This window comes from Equus caballus, chromosome 16 (genome assembly GCF_041296265.1).
Source record: "Equus caballus isolate H_3958 breed thoroughbred chromosome 16, TB-T2T, whole genome shotgun sequence".
Classification (NCBI taxonomy): domain Eukaryota; kingdom Metazoa; phylum Chordata; class Mammalia; order Perissodactyla; family Equidae; genus Equus; species Equus caballus.
In genome coordinates, this window is record NC_091699.1 from 96,092,223 (window position 1) to 96,108,951 (window position 16,729).

Below are 16,729 nucleotides of genomic sequence, written 5' to 3' on the forward strand. Positions count from 1 at the left end.
CTGTGTGAACCTCAATTGCTGTTTCTAAAACAAGTCCTCAACTTCAAACGAATGGGACAGGTTACTATATCAGACTTTTTTATTTTCCTGGTTAAGAAAGTTAAATGCATAACAAAACATAACTTAGATCTCATAAGTGGGTACTTCTGAAGCCAGGTGAAAATTTTAACTATAATTCGTTGTAGAAAGTGAAAACTTTGACTGAAAAAGAAAATAATTATGATAAGACAAAACTTTGTGAAGTAAATGGTTGCTAAATGCTATGGTTTGTGCTACTATTTATATCAGCCAAATAAGATTAGGTTGTGTCCTCACTGTGGTCTCATTCACACTCTGGGCACAAATCCCACGAGCAGAATAGTCGAATTATGTTTTCTGATTCTTTCTTAGCAAAACTAATTCTAAGCAAAAGTTAAAAATGAAAAGCTATCCTTGCCTCCCATTTGGAAAACCCGTAGTAAATATATTTCTATTTGTTTATACTAAGTATGTTACTACTTGTTTATGGTAAGTATGTTAGTATTTGTTTCATGGTTACTACTAATCCACTTTCTTTACTTTTTACATAAATGATCAGTGATCCAATTTTTTAAAGGAGAGCTCCATAGACACAGAAAGATTATGAACTGGCTACTATTTTAGTGGTTTTAGACTCAATATTATACTGAAAGTGAAATATTGTATCTAGTTAAATTTCTAAACTATGTAAAGCTATAAAGTTTATAATGTAAGGCACTGGATTTTATTCCTCCTGAAAATATTTGGTTTCATTTTTCTTCAAAATAAGTAGAGACAGAAAAATGGAAGGGTGAGACAATATATCTAAAGAAGTGAAATGTGGCCAAGGACAACTTTCATATATTCATTTCTTTGTGTTTTTATTATTATTATTATTATTATTATCCAAAATCATTTAGAACACTGATTGATTATGACCATTGGGCAGTTGCATAAACATCTTATTTTCTTCTGGAAGCGCCCAGGGAGGTATGAGAAGGCCCTTTAATTGCACTGGAATTTTAAATTGAACCACAGTGTTGCCCTGACCTGCCCTCTAGGTTCACCTGAACCACTCTCCAGTCTAGACTCTCCTCTCCAGCCTCCGGGCAATTTTTGCACCTATCTCATTGTCTCACATTCGTGCCTTCTCCTCATTCTGTCTTCTCATAAAAACCTCCCACCCAGTTTTCTTAATTAATAACAACTCGTCCTTCTAGACTCCATGCCAGTGACAGTTCCTCTGGGGAGCCTCCTTTGGTCTTCCCATTCCTCGTGCTATGGGAGATGTGCTTCCTGTTGTCATTGTTGATGGATTCGAGTCCTCTGGGATGCAGCAGGGACTCTGGCCCCAGCTCTGTATCTCTAGTGCTTGCTCTATCGTGGACACGCTCCTTTAGTGTTGCTTGAGTGACTGCATGCACCGGTAGCTGTTTTGTTTTGGACATTAAGCTAGATTTTATTCTTATTTGTTAGGGAGAAGCATGGACATAAACTTTTTGCATTATGTGGCGTGTTATTAAACTAGTTGAGGTCTAGTTTGTAATGAATAGTTTACAAAAAAATAGAAATAACACTTGCAGAAATACCTCCCTTTTTAATTAATGCATAGACAGATTTAAACTATGTCTGATATATGTTTTGATCTTTAATTTGAGGGTATCAGGATAGCCTGTGATTATTAACAAAAATACACCCCAATTTCAGTGGCTTATCCCAGCAAAGATTTATTTCTTGCTCTTGTAAAGTCGATGGCGCATGCCTTCCTCCAGCGACTCAGGGATCTAAATTTGCTCCCTTTTCCTCCAGCGCGTGGCTTCCGACGTAGCTGAAGCTACAGCAGAGAGAGATGGGGGAAGAACATTGGCTTCTAGTCGTCTCTTCTCCGAAGTTAAACCGCTGTTTATGCTCAGGGTCCCTGGGCTAGAATTATTGTAAGGCTCAACAGAGGCTGGAAAAGGTAGCCTTTGGGGTACTTACACAGAGAATCAGTGCGTGGAAATTGACCAAGCCAGTGTGGGTTCTGCTTTGTCTCTTATGTTCTGAGTTTTTGGGGGGCAGTGATGGAACTGGCAGACGGATAAGAGGATAAGAGAATTCACTGGGTGAATTCAAGTGTAAAACATTAATTCCGCAGCTATTAATCGAGTCCTTGTTATATCTCATGTGTATTAATTCCTGAAGAAGGGTCTGTCCCAAAGATCCTAATCTTTTTGGCTTGTGGTCCATTTTGAGAATCTGATCAAAGTTATGAAACACAATACACATCAGCACTTAACCCTAAAATCTGGCAGACAAGTTTAGGGGTTTATGAAATCTCTGCAGCCCAGACGTTTGGTTGTTCCTTAGATATAGATTTATTCAAGGAGAGATGCAGACAATAGACGAAACTGTTGATAAAAGCATGATTGAGAGTCAGTGCGAGGAATGCCTGGTAGCTTTTAGTCATGGTCTCTCTTGCTAGCCTGTTCTGTATGAGGCTTTAACGATAAGTGGGTTAAATTTTTCACTGTTTTTTATAGTTGCTTTTAGAGAATCAGTGCTTTGCTATTAAAATATATGCTTGAGTTTGAGGGTCATACAGATTAATGAAAGGACTATAAGAGATTTCCATTGCTTAATTCTATACTCCAGGTCCCTTCATTCTTTAAAATTGTGAAGTGGATCTGTTAAACTAGAGTTTTGTATTCTCAATTACTTCACTCTAATTTTACATGTTTCACCATATGAAAAGTAAATGTCTGCCCCAAAGCCCTTCATTTAGAGGGTAAAACAGGGCATATGTACCCTGTGTAAAGAAAGTTAATATCAAGTTGACATGTGTTTAATCATGCCTTTAGAATTATTCCTCTTCAGAATTAAATACTTCTTCTTCATGCCCATTTTACAGATGAGAACATTGAGATTCAGAGGTTTTGGTTTTTTATTTTTGAGGAAGATCAGCTCTGAGGTAACATCTGCTACCAATCTTCCTCTTTTTGCTGAGGAAGACTGGCCCTGAGCTAATGTCCATGCCCATCTTCCTCTACTTTCTATGTGGGATCCTTACCTCAGCTTGGCTTGCCGAGAGGTGCATAGGTCCACACCCAAGATCTGAACCCTTGAACCCCAGGCTGTCGAAATGGAATGTGCGAACTTAGCTGCTGCGCCATCAGGCTGGCCCCGAGATTCAGAGTTTTTAAATGATCCTCCCCAAGTCTTTGCTCCTACGGACATTTTTATCTATTTCAGCAGTTTTCTGAGTAGATAGTAATTATTTCATCAAAAGTCTGCTCTCCTCACCAGACTTGGAACGTACTGAAAGGCCTAAGTTCTCTGTTATTTATCCTGATTCCCCCGGAGCCTGGTACTTATTTGGGTGCTCCATACATGTTTATTGAGTGGAGGAGTGAGTAAATAATCCAGTGAAAGTATTTTTTTAAAAAAAGACTGGCACCTGATCCCTGCCCAAGTGTCCGTCCGACAGGCGGAGTCGCGTCGTGGTTTGGTACGGGGACATCAGAGCTCGGCTTCACACACCAGCTCAAGCTCATGCTCCATCAGGGAACTTGGCGATAGCATTGCCCATTTATAGTGTTGATGTGAGCATTAAGTGAATTTGTCTGTGCAAGGGCCTGGAGCAGTGCCTACGTCCAGTTTAATTTTGCTTTACAAATTTAAACCCCAAGGATGATGTAATTAGGACATAAATATTTAAATTTTTCGCTGAAATAAGAATTAGAGAGGGGATATAATTTGACATTGATTGAATAAAAGGAAGCAAAATATTTTAAACTTTAGCTTATTAGTATGCATTTCCATAATCCTGGAAATTGAGATTAAATTCACAGTTTTAGCATAAAATATTTAGGTGCACATTATTTAAGATATCATAAAGTTTAAAAGCACTTAAATTTTATAAGATTATAAAATTAACCTTTTCTTCCAGAGTTTATTTTCTTTCATTGTCAATTGAGCATTCAGTTGGAAGAATGCAATCACTTATGAGTGAGCAGAGGATGTGATCCTGCCAGGCTAACTCTGTTACTAGATATAGTCCAAAATTTAGACTAATATACTGAATGTAAGTGTTCGCCTGTTGTTCTTGTAAACAATGTATGTTTCAAATCCAATTTAGTATGAAAATTATCCACTAAATGTGACTCTCTTTCCAAGAATTATTTAATCAGCTTCCAGTAGATTTCAGTATTCTAATAGATTTACAACAACAAGCAACACAAGATCTCAGGTGTCTTTGCCGTGTGTTGGCTGGAGTCGTCCCGGAACACGAGAGAGTCACCATCTTTGCCGCCAACATTACCTCTTGCCCAAGTGAACTGATAAATAGCTGTCACATGAATGGCCTTTGTGGCCCTTCAGCCCACCAGAGCACAGGGAAGAGAGCCTGCTGCCTTTTAAAAATATATATATACAAATTTGCTTCTGGCCTCACTTCCATGACACTTTGTTTCTCATGGGAAGAAGCAAGAATTCCAGAATGACGTGCAGTGGAAAGACTTTCTGCCCTCCTTTGAGTTATGTACCTTGTAACCCAGCACAGCGGAACAGCATGCGCTGGTGATAATCATGAGACGCGAGCATCGGTTTCCACAGTTTTATGAAACTGTTTTCTGATTCATTAAAATGTGTGCTAAGGAAGACAGCAGTTTCCCTGACTTATGTTTTATTGTGCTCAGATGCAGTTTTTATAGTCTCAAACTAAAATAAGCAGATATCCCAGCACACTTTTTATATATAAAGACTGCACAAAGAATTTATTACTCTGTTCTTTTCTGAGATTGATTAGACTTAGTGTCCTTCTCAGTTTTTATGTGCCACCGACAGCATTAAACTGTTGTGAGTTAAGCCTGTTACCCCTTTATGAAAGATCTTGACCAGTATCTGCTCCTTAAAAAAAAACAACTGAGTCCTAGAATGTGCATGGAGGCAAGGGAGCAATCTGGATTTGCCTGACAGAGGACACCCTGAAGAGAGGTCCTGGGTTTAAATATCGTACAGACACTTCTCCCCTTTTTCTGTAGTTCTTAGGGTCAGAAGTTCAACTGTTCGTGATTTCTGGTCTAGGAGCCATGGAGCCCTCTAACAGGGCGTTTGTCTTCAAGTCTATGCTGCTTGGAAAATTGAAGTTAATTATGTGGAATAAAATAATGTTACTATGCCCTCAGAAAATCAACTTTATTATAGAAATTATTTTCTTCTTAGTTTTCACAATGATAAAAATATTATTTTTGTTCTCTATCCCAAAGGAGGTGTGTACATGTATGTATGTGTGTGCACATGTGTGTGTGCACATGTGTACACTCTTGTAGTTCCCCAAACAGATTTTAAGGCAAAGTCATGCATTTCCCCTGTGATATTAGCATGCTGATAATCCCAAATGTAGTGTGTCCTATGGTAGGGAGACAGCTGAGGAATGAGAAGACCTTGTTCTGTCCCCAAATTCTTCATTTACTGTTGGCGTGACACTTGGGCTTCACTTTCCACATTTTCTAAGCAGAGGTCATGGAGTCCTGACTTACGAAGGATGCCTCGTCTCTCTCTCCAAGCTGCTGGGAGGATGTGATCATCGACAACCCAGTACAGTCCTTTGCCCAGAGAGGCCCCTCAGGAATGGCACTGTGGTTAGTAATATTAGCTGCTATCCTTGAAAGTGACATGAGGAAGGAGGCCAGTCAATTTTCAGAAGCCCTGATTGTAGTCAAGACCATTGCTACTCATTAATTATATGATCCTTGGCCAGTCATTTCACCTCTCAAAGCTGGTTTCTCTACCTAAAATAAGGTAGCATCCGCCTTGATGACTTCAAATGACTGTTGTGAGGATTATAGAAAATAACAATGTGTAATGTAAATGTAAACAGTGGTAGTGTTCAAATACTATCTTTGGTACTAGGTTCCCATCCCTGAGAAAGGGGCCTTGCGGGAGCAGGGGAATCACCCAGAGACTGCATGTGGGAGGATGCTTAAAGACCACTTTCGTTTCAGTAATGTGATAATTAGGGTTCTGAGAGTGTGTGGGGAAGGGTGGTGGAACAGGAGAAGGGATATGTGGAAAACGATGTCAGAGAAATTGAATCTCAGATGGTGTCTTTCTTTTTCCCACCTTATTCTTGTTTCTTTGTGTTACTACTCCTATAGGATCCTGATTATAGCCTGACGTATGAATGAGCGATGTTACTGAATAGGGAAATCTAAGCTTCAATGAGATAACATAAAATGATCAAAGCAATGAGATGCAATGAATTAGAAGTAAGGTTGGCCCATGTCATGTGCTGTCAGCATGTCAGGATATGGCTGGTGGCAGACGAATGAAGAGAACTCATGTTGGAATTGGAAATATGAGGATCCACTGGGTCCATGGAGCAGAAAACACTTGAGAAGTTAAAACTGAAGATAGCGGCGTGTGTGTGTGTGTGTGTGTGTAAGTGAATATTTGTGTAGGTTGTGTTTAAGAATAAAAAGCATTTGTTAATTTCAGAATATTAAATTTCATATGCCACATCAATGTGGATAGCTTTTAGCATCCCATGAAGAGTCAAAATGTGTGTAAGGGAAGAATTATTAGACTTAAAAAATAAATTGTGATTCAAGGAGCTTTAAAGTCATGTACAAGTTTATCCACTACTTAGAAGTATGTCGTTATCTTTGATTACTGATATATTTTATTAAAGATACTTTTCATTTATTCATATCTGAACATAAATGTTTTCAAGAAGATAGTAAGTGTAATGTTCAATCACTGGCTCCTTAAGAATTGTAATGAGCTTGATTTATGAAATAAAAAGACAAATGATTAAGGAGGAGTAAAGGAGAGTTGAAAATTACCTTCTGGGGTTTAAGTGACTTGTTAGAATAAAGGATAGAAAAGAAGGCAAAAGCTATTTGAAAAATAAATATCTCATTCACTTTTAAGTATCCAAGTTCAATTAGTTTTCTTCCTAATTGGTTATCTTTCATTTGCTCTTAGGAATGAAGAGAATGAATTGAGATATGCAAGTGACAGCATTCTTTTTTTTTTTCCTTTTATTCATATGGATAGAATGCATTTTGCTTCTTTTCTGATCGTGCACTGCATTAGAAAGCACTTGTTTAGCTGTCCTTGTCGTCAAAGGAATTGAATGATCCACCGTGGTTGATCTCTGAATTATAAAAGGTGTCATCTGGTTTTTAAATTAATGCATACATGTGTTGTAGGAAGATATCAGTTGCTTAAAAGTACGTTAACAAATATCTTGTATTTGTTAATTTCTATTGAAGGGAAAACAATTTGACTTTTTCAAAAGCTATGTTTGGTACTTATAAACCAAGCCTAGTTATTCCCCTGGAGGTTAAAACCTTATATCCCCAGAATGACGGAGTTTAAACTTGTCCATCTCTTCTATCAGTTGACTTCAACTACATGTATAAGCAAGAGATGGTTTCTGCTTCCTTCTTAGTTGACATTGGCAGGAACTATTTATATCTATATTTTGAATTAGGCACTTGGACAGGACAGATGACATCGCAAGTTTCAAATCATTTGACTTACAAGAGGAATCCAAATTGATTTGTTTGCTAACAGATTGCTGAACTAAATTTCAAAGATTTTCTCCTTATCTCATGTAATTTTTATTTAAAATGTTATTCAGCCAAATTTTTCAGTTATTGTTTGCCACGAGATGCCTAGTTGGTTTCTGACTGTCTAAGTGGGATGGATGCAACGGTATGCTGGTAAATGTTTAACAACCTGTTCTCTGAGGGGGAAAAAGACCCCCCCCTCTTGATTTGTCATGATTGCTGATTTCTGTGGTAGAAATACTAACACTGTGACTGATTTGAAGCTACCAATATGAGGTCACTGAGTAGAGCTGGGCAGAGATGCACACAGTCAGCTGATGCCAGCTGGGGCAAGGGGGCCTCAGCATGCCCCTGGAGGGGTCGGCATCACAGAATCCCTGATTTCCATTCTAGGATTTGAGGGAGGCATGAAGTAAGAGATAAACGACGGCTCTGGATAGCTCCACTGGTGTTATGAAGGGGATTGCTGCAAGTGAGCCTAGCTGTGTGCTCCAGGCCCCTTCTGTTGGAAGAGCCAGTTCCGCCATGACTCATGGTGAGTTAGGAAGCTAGAAGAGGGTTCGGACGTGATGTAAATCGTCTGTGTTGCACAGGGCCTATCATTTGCAGTCAGACCGGACTCACGCTCTAAAACTCAAAGTAGAATCATACCCCAAGCATATTCCCAAGAGAGACTTAGAAAATTATAATCTTATTGCCTCTTGAAAACGTTGGCCTTTTTCCTCTTTGTTCAGCTTCTTCCAGGATACCTGCTTGTCAGGTTTCTAGTAGATTCTTTTGGCTTTGTCATGGCAACAAGCACCTTGGCCAGGTCCCTAATGATTCTCAAATGTTTAATTATCTCTAGTTTCCAATATGCTGCTTCTGTCACTTTTTTAGTATCTTCACCCTAACACTTCTTGAATAGGTCCTTGGCCTGCGCTTTTAATCAGACTAGTATTCCCTTGCTTCTCCCCTCCTCCAGGACAGCTTCCACATTTGTGGGAAGCCGGGGCAGCCCCCTTTTGTACCATAACATAACGAAACTGTAATAAAAGCCCCGCACCCATTTCCGAAACCCTGGGGGTTAAGATTAGTGATAGTTGGAGATTATGCACCCGTCCAGTAATTATCTGTGGTCATACTAATACAAATTTTAACTTTTTTTGATTGATAGAATCCAAGTTGAACAAATCCTTCCCTGCTTATTCCGTTTAGATCACTCACTTATCCTGGCGTCTCCTTCCCTTCTCCCTTCCTACCCTTCAAGTCATCTCAGGAGTCACCCTTTCTGTGAAGCCCCCTCTTGTTAGCTCCTCTGCTCCCAGACCTGTTAGGGCTTCCTCTCTTGTTCTTCTCCTTGGGGCTCCCCTGGCATTCCATGGACTCTCTGTAAGTGCCTCGACATTTATTATAATTCCTGGCATTTTCCTCCCCAAGTTTTATTTTAAAAAATTTCAAACCCAACAAAAATTACAGGCTAGTATCGTAAATACCCATAGACCATTCAAGTAGATTTGCCAAGCAGATTTATGGATTCCTACACACTTTTTCCCCCAGAGGAAATAAGTTATACATGTCCGCTCCTTTTGTTTCATCCTTACTGAGATCCTCCTGTCCTTGAATTAATTATGCTCAATAATTTTTGACAGTTTATTTCTTGATTTGTTCATTCATCAAATATTTATTGAACAGCTACTATGTAACAGACACTGAAGCTGAACCTTGAAGGTTTCAGTGAGTAGATAGCTGGACTGTAGAATATGTATATAATTGAGGATGGTTAGATCACAAGGAGAGGATAAAATGTTACCATTGTAAGTGGAGAAAGGAACCCATATACACAGATCTATGAAAGTACCATCATTCATTGATGCAGTCATTCAGTTACCGACATTTATTGTCTATTCTCTACCAGGCACTGCCAGGTGCTCTGAGTGTGAACAGATGAGGCTTCTTACCTTTAAAGAATCCAGTCTCCTGTAGGAGACAGAGATCTTCAGAAAATGCAGTGGATTGTGCTCACCGATGGAAGTCCAAGGGTATATGGAAATAGGAGAGGGGGCTGGGTAGGTTTCCTGAGTCATTGCCGTGATGCTTGGGTAGTTATTTGAAGGATAAGGATAAGGAGTAAGCTAGGCAGATAAAAAGAGAAAGCACATTTGAGACTGAAGCATCGGTATATTTCAAGTCAAAGAAGCATGAAAAAATAGGGGATGTTCCAGGAACTGCTAGCAGTTTGGTGTAACTGAGGTGGCAGTTGCCAAGGGGCAGTTATGAGAAAAGTAAAGGCACAGGGCTGGAGGTAAGGCCAGGTCATGAGGGACCTTGTGAGTGGCACTGAAGCGTTGACTCTTAAAGGCCATGGGGAACCACTGAATGAATGATTCAGGTGGGATAGGATAGATACCAGCTTTGTGTTGTAGTAAACTTACCCCCCAAAAGATTGTGAAAGGGATAGATCGTAGTATTTTTAATTTGGGGAGACTAAATATTGCTGTAATAGGAGCTAATTCAAAGAGTGAACGTGATTCAATGGCAGAGTTAGGTAATTATTATGCGTTTAATAAATTAACCAAATTGTTAATACCTCAACCCATGTCTCTTACCCGAGAACCAGTTTTATTTTCTTTCAGACATTTTCTCCTAAGATAACTGGCATCTAAAATAAAAAAAAACTGTTGTTCAGAGCTGAGAGTTAGTACTTCTACAGCTGATATTGCTGTCTGAAAGAAAAAAAGAGAGAGAAAGGAGAAGGAGGAGTTGCTGTAATTAGACACGTGGCTTTGCAGGGTGCTGGATGACATTTAAAGCATTTTATTTCTTGCTGCAAAACTCTTTCTGTTGAGTAAATGAGTAGGAATTAATCAATGAAAACATGACAGTGATTCTGGAGATTTTATAATTGATGTAATGTTTTTGCTTATTGGACCAATTAAGCCTGATTGACTTGCACATTGCAGCAGCTCTGACAAAGCACCCATTGGTCGCATTTCAATTCTCGGTGCTCACTGCAGTGCGGATCCACTGGCAGGATCTCTGGGCTCCAGGATCCAGTCAGAGATGGCATTCATAGCAATCACTTATGCAGATGTTTAAAGTCTATCAGTTCAAAATACTCACCTAGCTGTGTTAGTTCAAGATACCACATCCTGTTTGTTTTAAATGCCTATGAACCATCATCGTAGCTCTTACTTTAAGGTTAACGCACAAAAGAGTATATATCAACTTGATTTCTGAAGGGCATGTTATTAAGTTGATTTTCATGTAGACCAGGCTTTCTCAGCCTATCGATACTTTAGACCTGAAAAATAGTTGTGGTAGGGGCTGTCCTGTGCATTGTAGGATGCTTAGCAGCATCCCTGGCCTCTACCCACTGGATGCCAGTAGCAATTTCCCCTCAACCTTTAGTTCTGACAGCAAAACTCGTCTCCAGATATTGCCTGTTGTCCTCTGGTGGGTAAAATTGTCCTGCTTCAGAACCATAAATGTAGACATTTAAGGGTTAAAATAAAACAAAAAAGGAGCAGTTCAGTTGACCTTCCCATGGGCTAATTGCATTTATTCACGTCTCAAATATCTATATCCATGTTTATATAGATACAGCTAAAGATGTAGATACAATGTTTTGGCATTTTGCTGAGTGTTCAAATTTAGGGATTATTTCATAGAATGAAGAAATCTGAAATATCTGTGAAATGGTCTAAATTAATATTCATGTGAAGTTTCCATATTTTTAAACTTAATGTAGAGAGAAAGGAAACTGAATCATAGAAATGTGTATCAAATAAAATAGGTGACGTTCCATAACAAATTTTATATTTTTACGTAATAATAGCAAAATTAGGATTAAATTTGTAAGAACATAACACAAAGATAATTCTTTTCAGTCGTGGTTTACAATATTGGAATTATACATTTGTTTTAGAATTTCATTTTTATCTATACATTTAATAGTTCTCACTTTTGAAATAAGCTATTATTAGCATCTGAAAATAGCAGTGAGAGATATAAATTTAAGTTTTCATAGGGATTTATACATACCTTACACATCAAGAGCCTAATCTTTGTTCTGAATTGTTAACAACACAATGTTAAGTTTATAGACTGAGCCATGAGATGCCAGGGTAAAGGATGCTGAGGTGAGGGTGCAGTAGGGACGTGCTCCTATCATTACGTTGACCAGAGGTATTGGAATTCCTCCAGCTAAGTTCATAGACGACTAATAAGTTTCAAAGAGGACAGTGAAGGTGGCAGATAAAGGAATAAGCTCAATGAAATTAATTTCTGTCTTAGTCCAGTATTAAACTATTTCTAGCATTTTTTTCCGATAAGCTTTTACCAAGCGCTGACTATATGTTAGGTGTTGTGGTGCCAAGCTAGGTACTTACACTCACATGGTTTCTGTAAAACAGCCCACTGAGGCAATTTTGATAGTCCTGTTTTAGAAATGAGAAAACTAAGAATTAAATGCTTAGCTACATGACATTTAGTTGGTTAATATCAGAACCAGAATTGAGCCTAAATGCTGCAACCCCTTATTGACTGGATATAGTCAACAAGTACCGACGATGTGTGGGTACTTTGCAATCAAGAAAACATTTATCAGTTCCTGACCTTTTGCAGATAATAGTCTTCATCAGATCTCCCTCACGTTTCAGTCGTCTTAGTGCTTTTTCTGAACCATAATCAAGAAGGAGATTCATCCATCACACAGCTGATGGCCCCAGGGAACATAACTTGTGTTGATACAGTAGCCATGTTCCATTAAAACCTTTTCCATAAAGAGAACCTCTGTCAGGTGAATTTTTTGTTCCCACAATATATTATAAATTCAAGATGCCCTTATTCTTCATGTACGACTCCTGGCATAGAGTACCTTCTTTCTCTAATTTGATCACTTAAGGTATGTAATTGATGGAGACTATAATATCTTCTTTGTTTAGCAGTGCCTGCATCTTTTATGTTTAAAATTCCTGAAGACCAGAGACATCTGTGTACAATGTAGCTATAGTGTGGCTTACAATAACTTTGTGTTCTGGTTATCTCAGCAAGAGATCACTTGCAAGGAGACAATGCACCTTTGTGACTCCTGTTAAAACACTGCGTGCCTTTACATGCCTAGAGTATGTACAGCATGGCAGAGGTAAGGAAGGATAAGTTCGTTACATGCTTGCCATCACTGCAGAAATGCCCCTCCGGGCAGAATTGACATGGAAGTTGAAACCTATCTGACATCTCAGATGATATGGGATACAATTCAGATGTGTCCTCTGAATTGTAAAATAAAAGCTGTAACCACACTAAGTATGTATGGCCCCAACTGACCCATTAGTGAACAGATTTAATTCGGAAGTAAAAATCTAAATATCTTTAAAACATTTTATTTGGAACGTATTTACAAGGGCAAACTATTTTCCAAACCTGGTCCTGCCAATGTGATTTAGCTTCTCATAAAATATTTTAAGATGGTAAATTCAAGTTTTGACAAAAACCTCCAACCTGGAAAAAAAAAAAGTCAGTTAAACGCAGTGAGAGAGACTGCCAAAGAGCAGAGAGTAGATCTGTTATCATCATGGTGAAAAGGAATCCAGTTTGTTTCTTAGGGACTTGTCCTGCCTTTTTCTTGGTGTGCCCATTTTTGAAGTTTTGGCAAAGATCCAGGGCAGGCCATGTTAGGACCTTGGTCACGAAGCTGCTGGCAGCCCTGGAAATGGGCTGTTGTGCCTGGATGATGGACGGTCTTCCATCACACTGAGTTCACCATATTTTGTAACTGAGTTCTCCTCTGGGAAGCTCTTCAGATGATACCATTCACTAAATCTGTATACTACTCAGTTTAGGATGGTTGTAGGTGGCTTATTTAGAAAGCATTTGACTATGCTAGAGATTTGAAATATATGCATGTCATATCTTTAGTAAACTTAACACCTGTAAAATCTATATTGGGGTAAATTTCCTAAAGAGTAATCCTTAAACTGTGTTGTTTAGCGGTTCATAAGTTTTGAAAGTAAAATGGATATGTGGCCTAAAATATTTTCTGATAATTTTTATAATTTTTAGTCCCTTTTATTACTTGGTTAACTGAGTGAAAAATTATCGCATGGCTTGACTTTTCTCTTCAGGTCCCAGCAAACAGAGATAAAAAGGTTGAATGTTTGCTATTTTCACACTGCTTCACCACAAGGCAGAACAATTCACAGGTTAATGTGGTTGTCTTTTGTTCTCTCTGCAGTCTGATAGCCTTTCATTTTCAAATTTTGATACTTCGAAAGGGGTGAATGTAATGGAGCCTTTAAGCTCAGTGTACCTTCCTTAACTAATTTAGAGATTGTGCAAGGGTACTGGGGCTTACGTTGGTCATGTGAAGCAGGTGATTTTTTTCTCCAGAAAATCTAGCTTCTGAAAATAGAATTAGGAAGGCTTTGCTTAATTTTATTTTGTCTTAAATATAGTTTGTGAACAACTGCTAGAGCCTTGATGTTGGTGTAACGGAACTGCATTATTTTAATTACACAGTTCTATTAAGCATCTTTCAAAAGGCTGAAAGTTTATGCAGTTTTTTTTTTTCAGGAATTCCAGGATAGTTTCAAGGGACTTTTTCTCTTCTGAGATAATCTCTCAGTTTAAAAGGGGAAGATGTCTCTATCATATGTGTGTATACATACGTACATGTGGTCTATATGTGTGTGTATGTATATATTTAGAGAGAGAGAGAAGGAGGGAGGGAGGGAGACAAATATTTGGACTCAGAGATAGAAAGGAATCTTTCAAAAGCATAAACAAGGAAGCCTGTGTCAGGACAAACATGTAAAAGAGGGCTAAATCTGCCACAACTTAGTAGAAAGGCCAGACTCTGATATTCCATGAGCCTTCATTTCTTTAGGTACAAAATTGAATGGTTGACAATGCTATTTCTAAATTCTATTCAAACTCTAAGATTCCACAATTTATTAACTGCAAAATTAAAATTGAAAAACCAACAAAAAAGAGTAGTCTCAATGATCATGGTGAAGCTGAAAAGCTGTTAACTGGGCTTGTAATCCTAGCCAGAGGGCTTGCTGCTATTTGAATATCACGTAACAACTTTCCAACCTTGAATACAATTACTGTCAGAAGTGTCTTATTCTGGTTTTAAAGACTAATATATTTCTGATTTCAAGACATAATTTTTAGAGAAAGTACACATCTTTTATCACATGTAATTTTCACCAGTTGATTTTTATAGCACTTACTTTTACTCCATTTCAATCCATTTTTCTTCTTATTTTGCTGTGTGAGTCGTCTTGCTGAGCTCTGCAGAGTGTAATGGAATATCCTCGGCACCTAATAAGCTGGCAGATCCACTTCCGTTTGAACGTAGATGCTGTGGAAAATTTAACCGAATTAGGCTGTAAGGCTTCACTTACTTTTAAGTGGCTCACGGTGGAAGATTAATGAAGGAATCTTTCAGTTTATTCTTTTATTTTGGAAATGTAGCAATCTGATGCTTTGCAAGGATAGATGATGACAGGTGCAAGACTGAGATTTAAATACACAGGCATGAGGAAGAAACAACTATCGCAGCCAAGTGGGAAGGTGAACAAGTTTTGGAATGTCGTAGTCATCCTTTCTTGTTTCACCGTTCGTTATGAAAATGAGGGACACCCAAATAATTGCTTACGAGTGTCAGTTATTTCAGATCGTGAATTAAGACATTTTCTTTAGATACCATCTCATTTGTCCTTAATTAACAATCAAGTAATAGTTCGCAGAATATTAGACATTAATAATTCCATGTAGCGAATATAGACTGAAATGATGCAGTGTTCATAATTCTGTAATGAAATTGAGGATGTGTTATATATTTATTTAAAGTAATTAAAGCTTTAATTCTAAAGGGAAAATGCATTAGACATAGTTTATATTTGATTTGGTTAATTTAGGGAAAGTAATGATTTAATGCAAAACTCCATGTTTGTTTATTAAATAAATTTTTTTAAATGAAGATTTTCAACATATGTAGAAATGGAGAGAACAGTATAATACACCATAATCCAGTGTCAACAAATTTCAGTATTTGTTAATCTTGTTGCTTCTATCTTCTCATTTTTGGGGGGGGGGGGGGAGGTGGGCTTGAGTATTTTAAAGCAAATCCTAAATGTTATCTCATTTCTTGTGTAAATGTTTTAAGATACGTCTTTTACATATAAAGACTTTATTAAAAATGAGGATCTCCTTTATCTTTTCTTCTTTAGAAACATTGAAGCCCAGCTATAGAAAGAGGACTTCTAAAATCGGCTCTTATCTTAAATTTACTATGTATGGTGATTTATTACTTGATAATTTGAATATTGAATTTTGAATATTTGAATACTGAATATCCAGTTTTTAAAAGTCCAATGAAAGACTCGTTTGGTTTAGTTTTTTGTTCTGTTTTGTTCTGTCAGAGGAGGGGGTTGGATAGAGAAGGGCCACTTTCATTTGTTGGATGGTGGGCACGTGCAGTGACCTGATGAAAACAAGATGCTCGGAGGCCCCTTCGCTGGGACACATCTGCACGGCTTTCTGCGATGGTGTCAGCCACCAGCGTCTCCAGCAGCCCTGCGAGTGATCACTTCCCAGCTCTGTCATAAATCATTAAGTAGCCACACTCCAGTGGCCTAAACTCACAGAGCTGACAGATATGCCCTGGCATTTCCCTTCCGAGCCATGGTCATTCAAACCGGGTTGTCAACCTGGAGTCAAAGGAAGCCGACTGAAAGCGGGCAGATTGTGATTGCCAGGAAAGTGAAATTGATGTTTTGCTTGCGGAATAATCTAGATAAAATTTACCAAGCAAGATTAAATTGTTCAGTGTGTATCGGAACATGGAAAAATAATTGGAAAGCTAGAGGAGGGCTTCCGAGATGTTGGAACTGTTAACGAGAGAGATTGCCACCCCATCACCCGCTGCCCGCCGCCCACACATCCTTTGCTCTCATAGGTCAAAAGAGGACTTGGGAAGTGGGAGTAATTTTTTTTCCCACGGACAAAAAAGAAATGACTTAATCATGTTATTTCTTGGGACATGTCTATTATTATTATATCTTATTTATATGACAAAGAAGATATCTCTTAGACATATGTATTATAAGGAGTTAAGGTTATTAGCTCCTTTGGAGCATAGTTGCATTCTGCAGTGAATGAAGATGGGTTTGCCCCAAAGGAGTTTTTTT

The 16,729-nt window shown here is 38.3% G+C and overlaps 1 protein-coding gene and 1 long non-coding RNA gene across 51 annotated transcripts in view; one reads left to right on the forward strand and one right to left on the reverse strand.

The window, feature by feature from the left end:
- The window catches only part of MBNL1 (muscleblind like splicing regulator 1), a 200,187-nt gene that overhangs the window by 101,124 nt on the left and 82,334 nt on the right, over window positions 1–16,729 (forward strand). The window lies entirely within an intron of this gene.
- Window positions 58–14,967, reverse strand: LOC111768454 (uncharacterized). The gene is made up of 4 exons (XR_002800852.2): window positions 14,768–14,967; window positions 10,142–10,194; window positions 9,494–9,667; window positions 58–1,831 (listed from the first exon to the last, which is right to left on the reverse strand). It is a non-coding gene; the product is annotated as an uncharacterized lncRNA (long non-coding RNA).